An 11,260-nucleotide genomic window follows, 5' to 3' on the forward strand; every position below is an offset into this window, starting at 1 on the left:
ACACGTACAATTGGGTGACATCAACCTTTCCTTAGAATTGCTATGTAGGATTTTTGCTTGCTTAGAGAAGAGAGAAATAATAAATAAATTTATATTCCCTTAGAAATTAATTACCGTGTTCTTGGAATAATTAACTTAGAAATTACCGTGTTTTTGAAAAAAAAACAATTATAAAAATCTAAGAAGTTTGGGTGAAAAAAAAGGCAAGCACTAGGAAGTCAGATTCACTAAAGTAAGCAAATCCCGCGAGTCCGAGCGATTAAACAAAAACGTTTTGATGTAGCATTTTTTTCCACGGTATGTAGCATCGGCATGCAATATTTTTTTCCTATAGTCAGTGAAAGCTGTGAAATTATGATGCAAAAAATTCCCCTCAATGCTGCCAAAAATTTGTCAAATGTAACATTTTTTGCGCGTCACATTTTTGAAAATGTTGCAATATATGCGGAAATGCATTTGTACACGCAGGGATGGGTACCCGAGCTACGTGAAAATATTCATTGTCCCTGTAAAGCTTACTACTCCACGCCGGGTCTCTCTGTAAAGCTGTTGATAGGAACCGTCTCTCTGTAGCTGCATGTAGGCACACTCTCTCTTGTCTCTCTCCGCTCTTCACCGCACCACCTGCGATCTCGGTGTCCCTGCGATCTCATGTCCGAAGATGAGGACTGCGTGCATGTCGTGGCTCTCGACATGTCCCTGCCTGAGGTCACCGGAGATATGCCCGCGTGCCTGTGACCCTGTGTACGTGTGACGGGTCCATGCCAAGGTCCTCGGCCGCCGCCCGCGCCATAAACGCCACCGCGTCCTCGGCGCACCCGGTGTGCACCACTCCGACCTCCACCGTGGGCTTGCTGCATTGGCCTTCACCTTGTACCGCTGCTGACATCACGAACCTGCGGTAGTTGCCATGTGGCCACTGGCTGAAGTCGCCGCTGCCGCGAGGGCTGCAGCCCGGGGTGCCACCCCGGCTCACTCAAAGGCTGCGCACCAGTCAGGTCGAGCGCGAACTTGCCGCCCTTGGACGCGGCGACGGTGGCGTCCGCGATGGGGATGGAGAGATCCACGCCGGGGACGAGGAGGTCGAAGCAGTAGCCGAGATTGTCGGATGAGCCAGGCCCGCGGCGCTCGCGCCAGCACTCGAGGCGGCCCTATAGGGCTCCCACGCGCTGTCGCACGCGGGCCGGAGGATGAGCCATGCACCTAGGTTGGGGCAGGACCTGGCTCTTGCAGTCCATCTCGGGGGATGACAGTGCCACAGTTTCTGCAACGTGACGGACCACCCCTTGCGCTCCTTCCGAGCCACCTCGCGCTCCGCCTGCGTGAGCTGACGGAGAACTCGGACAGCGTGTGGGCCGTGTGCGCGCATGGTGGCGTCACCACCCTGCTGCACACCGTCGCCGACGCAGCCAATGGTACGGTGGAGTCCGTCAAGTGCATCGGCATCTATCAAGTGCGCGCACTCCACCGTGATGGTCCGTCTAGGCGCGGCGCCGGCGGCCATAGGCGTGCTGGCCACGGACGCCTTCCCTTACCAGGTCGTACGCGTCCTGAAGGCCACTTTAGGCTGCGCCGAAGGGCGTCTGACGAGGCTGCTTTTGCTGATGCAGAGCAGGAGCTGCTCATGCACTCCGCCTCCACTGCAATAGGTAGGAAGGAGCAGGCGTTGACCGCATCTCGCCTTGTCGGAGCTGGCGCTGGTGTTTAGGCCCTGGGAGCGGAGAGCCGGAGACAGGGACGACATAGAGGAGCTGTGCCCAGCTGCGGAATTGATCGACCTGGCTCCGACCTGGCGGCACCTTCTGGGGAAGCCACGGCCACGACTGCAGAGAGAGAGAGAGAGAGGCGTGACCGGGGTGGTCTGGTGTAGTTCGAGAGAGAGAGAGAGAAAGAGAGCGCCTAGGCAGAGAGGCTATGCAGCTATGGGGTACAGTATGCAGGGGCTGTCAAAGGTACATGATGAAGTGACTATAACAATAGTGGAAACAATGTAGGCTTTTGCAGCACGGATCTCCAACAACAACGTATGGACATGATAGCATCCATACCCATACTTGTGTGTACAAAATCCACTCTCCAATATATGTAACATTTTTTTCCTAACTTATCTAACATTATATGAACACACATGTAACATTGGAGCAATTCTGTGTAGCATATCCACAAATATTATTATAGCACTTTAACCATACTAACATAATGAAAACGTGGATACATGTAGAAAATCAGGACACTCTATGTAACATCGATAAAATCCAACAAATTGACCTTCTCTATCGACAATGGAGGCACCACTGACCAATGCAACCTCGCTAGCTAGCAATATGCCACATCAAAGGTTCGTCGGAGCGAGACCGAGCGGGCCCCTGCACCGGTGTGCGGGAGCTCGCCTTCGATGGCCTCCTTGTGCATAAGCTCCCAATGCATCCGACTGTCTAAACTGTGCATAAGTGGAGGAGGAGGAGGACGACGACTTCGATTGTAGCCACAAGGGACTGTCTAAACTGATGAGTTTCTGTCTATAAGCTCCCAGTGCATCCGACGACGGTCCTCCTGAGGGCGTCAAACTCTCCCTCCAGCAGGAGCAGCTGTGGAGGGTAAACGACGACGCGGCGAATGAGCAGTGGCGTCTTCTCTCAACGCTCCGTTCGGAGAGGCGGCGCATGGCGCACGAGCAGCATCGTAGGGGAGGCGACGATGGGATGGGGCCGTCGACCGTACCGCCGGGCGGCAATAGGCTAGGGTTAGATAATCTAGCCGTTTTCATTGAAACTTGTAAAATATAATCAAATTTGAATAAAAACTTTTATTTTTGTGCATCTTTATTGATTTAGGACCTCTAAATGGGACGTAGGACTGGGCAGCGACACCCCTAAACACGACACCAAGCAGCAATGTCCTCCAAACGTTCGATTCGACGCGATTTGAGAAATGCGACGCGAGTGAGAGGTCTTACAATTTTTTCTTCCGAATGAGTAACCATGGGCTCTGCATCAATCGAATCGAGCATCTTACCTACCTATGCCAATGCCGGTGTACTTAAACTAGGAGAGCTAGCACTCCTTTTGTGAAATTGGAATCTGCTGAAGATGGAGCCCCACTGTACGTTGGTGGGATTTGAAGACGTGAGAAGGACGATACGGGAAGACATACGCATACGTAGACAATAATCGCCATATGTACTTCAACAACGAGTTAACGACAGTGGACATGGGATATCCCAGCACGTATAGATGCTAGCTTAACGAACGTGCAGCTCAGTTAGAAATCCAGAATCAGGCAGGAGCAGATACAAGTGAACATCAGGTATAGGGAGGACAGACAGGACGGATTGATGGAGGAGTGCTCCTTAATTGCTGACTATATAAAACAAAGGACAGGTGGGAGGTGGAAACGAGCGGTCAGGATGGAGCGGATGCGCGTACAAGCCGTTTCGGGCTCGTCGTCACGCGCGCCGTGGCCAGCAGAGAGAGAGAGACGGTTACTCGATCGGACGCGACGTGCGAGGAGCGGGTGTCGGCAGCGGGGCGGCCCCACGTGGCTGCCGCAGTGCACGGAAAGCGAAAGTAGCGCGGGCCCACACGCCAGCTTCTTTCTTTATCCACTGGGTGTTTCTATATGCGAGAATGAAAGTTGTTTCATGACGAATTTGCCTTGGGTGCTGTGTTGCCTCCTTTCTGAGGGCATCTCCAGCGGCGCGACGCAAACCGTTTTCGTCCGCCGTGACCGGAAATGTGTCTAGGGCCTGTTCCAGCGGAGCGATGCAAAGTGATCGGACCGTCCGCGGAGACGCAAACCTGGCTCAAATATGCGCCAGATTTGCGTCTCCGCGGACGCTCGGCGATCGCGGAATCTGTCCGCGTTGGGTACATCCGGGCCCGGTCGGCAGTGAATATGTAAGCAAAAGATTTTTTCATTACTATTGATTGGCCAAAAAGACCATCTTTACAGAGATGGTTAGTCGAGTTAACCTAAAACTACAACGGTCGTACCTACTCGTCGTCGCGCGGCCTACATCGACTTCGGTTACTCGCAGTCGCGCGCCCTACTACTGGCCGCCGGAAGGGCTGGCGCCGTCGTCGAAGCGGGAGCGCTTCGCGCACGCCGGCCAACGGACATCTCGTCCTGCCGCCTGCGCCGTTCGAGGGCCTCGGCCAGGCTGCTGTCCCACAGGGCCACCGCCACCTTGGCAGCCGCCGCCTCCACCGCCGCCTGGGCCTCCTCCTCCTCCGCCGCCGCCTGGACCGCCGCCGCCGCCCGCGCCTCCTCCTCCGCCTGGACCGCCGCCTGGATCGCCGCTATGTCGGCGACGAAGCGGGCCCTGTCCCTAGCCGCCGCCACCGCTTCGTCCCTGGCGGCGATGGCGGCCTCCAGCACGCGGTTCTCCTGCTCGAGCCGCGAGGGAGAAGGGACCCTACGCTGGAGCGAGTCCAGGTCAGAGCACATTAACCCCCCCAGCCATGGCCATCGCATAGTTGTGAGCTTCCTCCTCCGCCAGTGATGGCGTGTACAACACACGTCCGTTGGGAACCCAAGAGGAAGGTATGATGCGCACAGTAGCAATTTTCCCTCAGAAAGAAACCAAGGTTTATCGAACCAGGAGGAGCCAAGAAGCACGTTGAAAGTTGATGGCGGCGGGATGTAGTGTGGCGCAACACCAGAGATTCCGGCGCCAACGTGGAACCTGCACAACACAACCAAAGTACTTTGCCCCAACGAAACGAATGAGGTTGTCAATCTCACCGGCTTGTCGTAACAAAGGATTAGATGTATAGTGTGGATGATGATTATTTGCAAAGAACAATGAAAGAACAATAGCAGCAGATTTGTATTTCGGATGTAAAGAATGGACCGGGGTCCACAGCTCACTAGAGGTGTCTCTCCCATAAGATGAATAGCATGTTGGGTGAACAAATTACAATCGAGCAATTGACAAATAGAGAGGGCATAACAATGCACATACATGATATGATGAATATTGTGAGATTTAATTGGGCATTACGACAAAGTACATAGACCGCTATCCAAGCATGCATCTATGCCTAAAAAGTCCACCTTCAAAGTTATCATCCGAACCCCTTCCAAGTATTAAGTTGCAAAACAACAGACAATTGCATTAAGTATGGTGCGTAATGTAATCAATAACTACATCCTCGGACATAGCATCAATGTTTTATCCCTAGTGGCAACAACACATCCACAACCTTAGAACTTTCCGTCACTGTCCCAGATTTAATGGACGCATGAACCCACTATCGAGCATAAATACTCCCTCTTGGAGTTAAGAGTAAAAACTTGGCCGTAGCCTCTACTAATAACGAAGAGCATGCAAGATCATAAACAACACATAGGTAATAGATTGATAATCAACATAACATAGTATTCTCTATCCATCGGATCCCGACAAACACAACATATAGAATTACGTATAGATGATCTTGATCATGTTAGGCAGCTCACAAGATCCGACAGCTGAAGCACATGAGGAGAAGACAACCATCTAGCTACTGCTATGGACCCATAGTCCATGGGTGAACTACTCACTCATCACTCCGGAGGCGACCATGGCGGTGAAGAGTCCTCCGGGAGATGATTCCCCTCTCCGGCAGGGTGCCGGAGGTGATCTCCAGAATCCCCCGAGATGGGATTGGCGGCGGCGGCGTCTCAGTAAGGTTTTCCGTATCGTGGCTTGACACGTCTCCGACGTATCGATAATTTCTTATGTTCCATGCCACATTATTGATGATATCTACATGTTTTATACACATTATATGTCGTATTTATGCATTTTCCGGCACTAACCTATTAACGAGATGCCGAAGAGCCGCTTGTCGTTTTCGCCGTTTTTGGTTTCGTAAATCCAACAAAGGAAATATTCTCGAATTGGACGAAATCAACGCCTGTGGTCCTATTTTGCCACGAAGCTTCCGGAAGACCGAAGACGTAACGAAGTGGGGCGACGAGGCGGCGACACGCCGAGGCGGCGCGGCCCGGGCCCCGGCCGCGCGCCCCGTCGTGTGGGCCCTCGCGTCGCCCTTTACCTTCCCTTCCGCCTACTTAAGGTCTTCGTCGCGAAACCCCCAATACCGAGAGCCACGATACGGAAAACCTCATCGAGACGCCGCCGCCGCCAATCCCATCTCGGGGATTCTCGAGATCACCTCCGGCACCCCGCCGGAGAGGGGATTCATCTCCCGGAGGACTCTTCACCGCCATGGTCGCCTCCGGAGTGATGAGTGAGTAGTTCACCCCTGGACTATGGGTCCATAGCAGTAGCTAGATGGTTGTCTTTTCCTCATGTGCTTCATTGTCGGATCTTGTGAGCTGCCTAACATGATCAAGATCATCTATCTGTAATTCTATATGTTGTGTTTGTCGGGATCCGATGGATAGAGAATACTATGTTATGTTGATTATCAATCTATTACCTATGTGTTGTTTATGATCTTGCATGCTCTCCGTTATTAGTAGAGGCTCTGGCCAAGTTTTTACTCTTAACTCCAAGAGGGAGTATTTATGCTCGATAGTGGGTTCATGTCTCCGTGAATCTGGGGGAGTGACTGAAACCTCTAAGGTTATGGATGTACTGTTGCCACTAGGGATAAAACATTGATGCTATGTCCGAGGATGTAGTTATTGATTACATTACGCACCATACTTAATGCAATTGTCTCGTTGTTTTGCAACTTAATACCGGAAGGGGTTCGGATGATAACCCGAAGGTGGACTTTTTAGGCATAGATGCATGCCGGATAGCGGTCTATGTACTTTGTCGTAATGCCCAATTAAATCTCACAATATTCATCATATCATGTATGTGCATTGTTATGCCCTCTCTATTTGTCAATTGCCCGACCGTAATTTGTTCACCCAACATGCTATTTATCTTATGGGAGAGACACCTCTAGTGAACTGTGGACCCCGGTCCATTCTTTTACATCGAATACAATCTACTCGCAATACTTGTTCTTTACCGTTCTTGCAAACAATCATCATCCACACTATACATCTAATCCTTTGTTACAGCAAGCCGGTGAGATTGACAACCTCACTCGTTTCGTTGGGGCAAAGTACTTTGGTTGTGTTGTGCAGGTTCCAAGTTGGCGCCGAAATCTCCGGTGTTGCGCCGCACTACATCCCGCCGCCATCAACCTTCAACGTGCTTCTTGACTCCTACCGGTTCGATTAAACCTTGGTTTCTTATCGAGGGAAACTTGCCGCTGTGCGCATCACACCTTCCTCTTGGGGTTCCCAACGGACGTGTCAACTACACGCATCAAGCAAATTTCCGGCGCCGTTGCCGGGGAGATCAAGACACGCTGCAAGGGGAGTCTCCACAATCCAATCTCTTTACTTTGTTTTGTCTGGCTTTATTTTATTTACTACTTTGTTTGCTGCATTATATCAAAACACAAAAAAATTAGTTGCTAGTTTTACTTTATTTACTGTCTTGCACTCTATATTAAAAACACAAAAAAATTAGTTACGTGCATTTATTTTATCTAGTTTGCTTTATTTACTACTGCTAAAATGAGTAATCCTGAAGTTGAAGTTCGTTCGTTTAAGCAACAAGGGGGAGAATGTTTAAAAGATGCTTGGTATAGAATTAGTGATGCTCATAGTAGGTGCACTAAGAAACACTCCACCACTATCCTACTCAGGAATTTTTATGTTGGTATCTCTAGCTGGAATAGGTATGTTCTTGATTGTCTCGCAGGAGGTAACTTCCTAGGCGCCCCTGCTTTAGAAGCTAGTTGCATTATTGAGAGTTTATTTGGAATACCACTGTTAATGAAGTTAAAATTGAAGCCTCTCTTGAAGATGTCATGAAAAAGTTGGAAATCATAGAGCAAAACTTTCCAATTATTGAGACTACTTTGAAAGCATTACTTGATAGCACTGATAAACTTGATAAATCTCTAGGTGGAATTAATGAGAGAGTCGCCATCTTAGAATCTTGTGCTATTCATGATAATCAAACCCAAAGGATTAGTGAACTTGAAGATGCTATGGGAACATTGGGTTCAATCTTTTCATCTATAAAGTTTAGAGAGAAAGCTTATGTGGGAAAGGAGCAAAGGTTCATGTATATCTCTAAGGGGCCTAAACCAAAAAGCTATTATAGGCCTAAAATTGATAAAGCTCTTAAAACCACTATTGATAAGGGAGCATCTAAGATACCCAATGGGATCAATTGTGAAAATAATGTCGATGCATCACCTCTCGATAATACTTGATATACACTTTCTGCGCCTAGCTGAAAGGCGTTAAAGAAAAGCACTTATGGGAGACAACCCATGTTTTTACTACAGTATTTTGTTTTATATTTGAGTCTTGGAAGTTGTTTACTACTGTAGCAACCTCTCCTTATCTTAGTTTTGTGCTTTGTTGTGCCAAGTAAAGTCTTTGATAGTAAGGTACATACTAGATTTGGATTACTGCGCAAGTAATGCATTTCTTTGCCTGTCACGAATTTCGACCTGCCCCTCTCGTAGGTAGCTAGAAAAATATGCCAATTTACGTGCGTGATCCTCAGATATGTACGCAACTTTCATTTAATTTGGGCATTTTCATTTGAGCAAGTCTGGTGCCTCAATAAAATCCATCTTTACGGACTGTTCTGTTTTGACAGATTCTGCCTTTTATTTCGCATTGCCTCTTTTGCTATGTTGGATGAATTTATTTGATCCATTAATGTCCAGTAGCTTTATGCAATGTCCAGAAGTGTTAAGAATGATTATGTCACCTCTGAACATGTTAATTTTTATTATGCACTAACCCTCTAATGAGTTGTTTCGAGTTTGGGGTGGAGGAAGTTTTCAAGGATCAAGAGAGGAGAATGATGCAATATGATCAAGGAGAGTGAAAGCTCTAAGCTTGGGGATGCCCCGGTGGTTCACCCCTGCATATTCTAAGAAGACTCAAGCGTCTAAGCTTGGGGATGCCTTGGGCATCCCCTTCTTCATCGACAACATTATCAAGTTCCTCCCTTGAAACTATATTTTTATTCCATCACATCTTATGTGCTTTGCTTGGAGCGTCGGTTTGTTTTTGTTTTTTTGTTTTGTTTGAATAAAATGGATCCTAGCATTCATTGTGTGGGAGATAGACACGCTCCGCTGTTGCATATGGACAAATATGTCCTTAGGCTTTACTCATAGTATTCATGGCGAAGGTTGAATCTTCTTCGTTAAATTATTATATGGTTGGAATCGGGAAATGCTACATGTAGTAATTCTAAAATGTCTTGAATAATTTGATACTTGGCAATTGTTGTGCTCATGTTTAAGCTCTTGCATCATATACTTTGCACCCATTAATGAAGAAACACCTAGAGCTTGCTAAATTTGGTTTGCATGTTTGGTCTCTCTAAAGTCTAGATAATTTCTAGTATTGAGTTTTGAACAACAAGGAAGACGGTGTAGAGTCTTATAATGTTTACAATATGTCTTTTATGTGAGTTTTGCTGCACCGGTTCATCCTTGTGTTTGTTTCAAATAACCTTGCTAGCCTAAACCTTGTATCGAGAGGGAATACTTCTCATGCATCCAAAATCCTTGAGCCAACCACTATGCCATTTGTGTCCACCATATCTACCTACTACATGGTATTTCTTTACCATTCCAAAGTAAATTGCTTGAGTGCTACCTTTAAAATTGCTATCCTTCACCTTTACAATATATAGCTCATGGGACAAATAGCTTAAAAACTATTGTGGTATTGAATATGTACTTATGCACTTTATCTCTTATTAAGTTGCTTGTTGTGCGATAACCATGTTCCCGGGGACGCCATCAACTATTCTTTGTTGAATATCATGTGAGTTGCTATGCATGTCCGTCTTGTCTCGAAGTAAGAGAGATCTACCACTTTAATGGTTAGAGCATGCATATTGTTAGAGAAGAACATTGGGCCGCTAACTAAAGCCATGAATCATGGTGGAAGTTTCAGCTTTGGACACATATCCTCAATCTCATATGAGAACACTAATTGTTGCTACATGCTTATGCATTAAAGAGGAGTCCATTATCTCGTTGTCCATGTTGTCCCGGTATGGATGTCTAAGTTGAGAATAATCAAAAGCGAGAAATCCAAAATGCGAGCTTTCTCCTTAGACCTTTGTACAAGCGGCATGGAGGTACCCCTTTGTGACACTTGGTTAAAACATGTGTATTGCGATGATCCCGTAGTCCAAGCTAATTAGGACAAGGTGCGGGCACTATTAGTATACTATGCATGAGGCTTGCAACTTGTAAGATATAATTTACATGATACATATGCTTTATTACTACCGTTGACAAAATTGTTTCTTGTTTTTAAATTAAAAGCTCTAGCACAAATATAGCAATCGATGCTTTCCTCTGCGAAGGACCTTTCTTTTACTTTTATGTTGAGTCAGTTCACCTATTTCTCTCCACCTCAAGAAGCAAACACTTGTGTGAACTGTGCATCGATTCCTAGATACTTGCATATTGCACTTGTTATATTACTCTATGTTGACAATTATCCATGAGATATACATGTTACAAGTTGAAAGCAACCGCTGAAACTTAATCTTCCTTTGTGTTGCTTCAATACCTTTACTTTGATTTATTGCTTTATGAGTTAACTCTTATGCAAGACTTATTGATGCTTGTCTTGAAGTGCTATTCATGAAAAGTCTTTGCTTTATGATTCAGCTTGTTTACTCATGTCATTACCATTGTTTTGATCGCTGCATTCATTACATATGTTTACAATAGTATGATCAAGGTTATGATGGCATGTCACTCCGTAAATTATCTTTGTTATCGTTTTCCTGCTCGGGACGAGCAGAAACTAAGCTTGGGGATGCTGATACGTCTCCGACGTATCGATAATTTCTTATGTTCCATGCCACATTATTGATGATATCTACATGTTTTATACACATTATATGTCGTATTTATGCATTTTCCGGCACTAACCTATTAACGAGATGCCGAAGAGCCAGTTGCTGTTTTCTGCTGTTTTTGGTTTCAGAAATCCTACAAAGGAAATATTCTCGGAATTGGACAAAATCAACGCCCAGGGTCCTATTTTGCCACGAAGCTTCCAGAAGGTCGAAGACGTAACGAAGTGGGGCGACGAGGCGGCGACACGCCAGGGCGGCGCGGCCTGGGCCCTGGCCGCGCGGCCCTGTCGTGTGGGCCCCTCGCGTCGCCCCTTTACCCGCCCTTCCGCCTACTTAAGGTCTTCGTCGCGAAACCCCCAGTACCGAGAGCCACGATACGGAAAACCT

This window comes from Lolium rigidum, chromosome 7, assembly GCF_022539505.1.
Source record: "Lolium rigidum isolate FL_2022 chromosome 7, APGP_CSIRO_Lrig_0.1, whole genome shotgun sequence".
NCBI classification, from domain to species: domain Eukaryota; kingdom Viridiplantae; phylum Streptophyta; class Magnoliopsida; order Poales; family Poaceae; genus Lolium; species Lolium rigidum.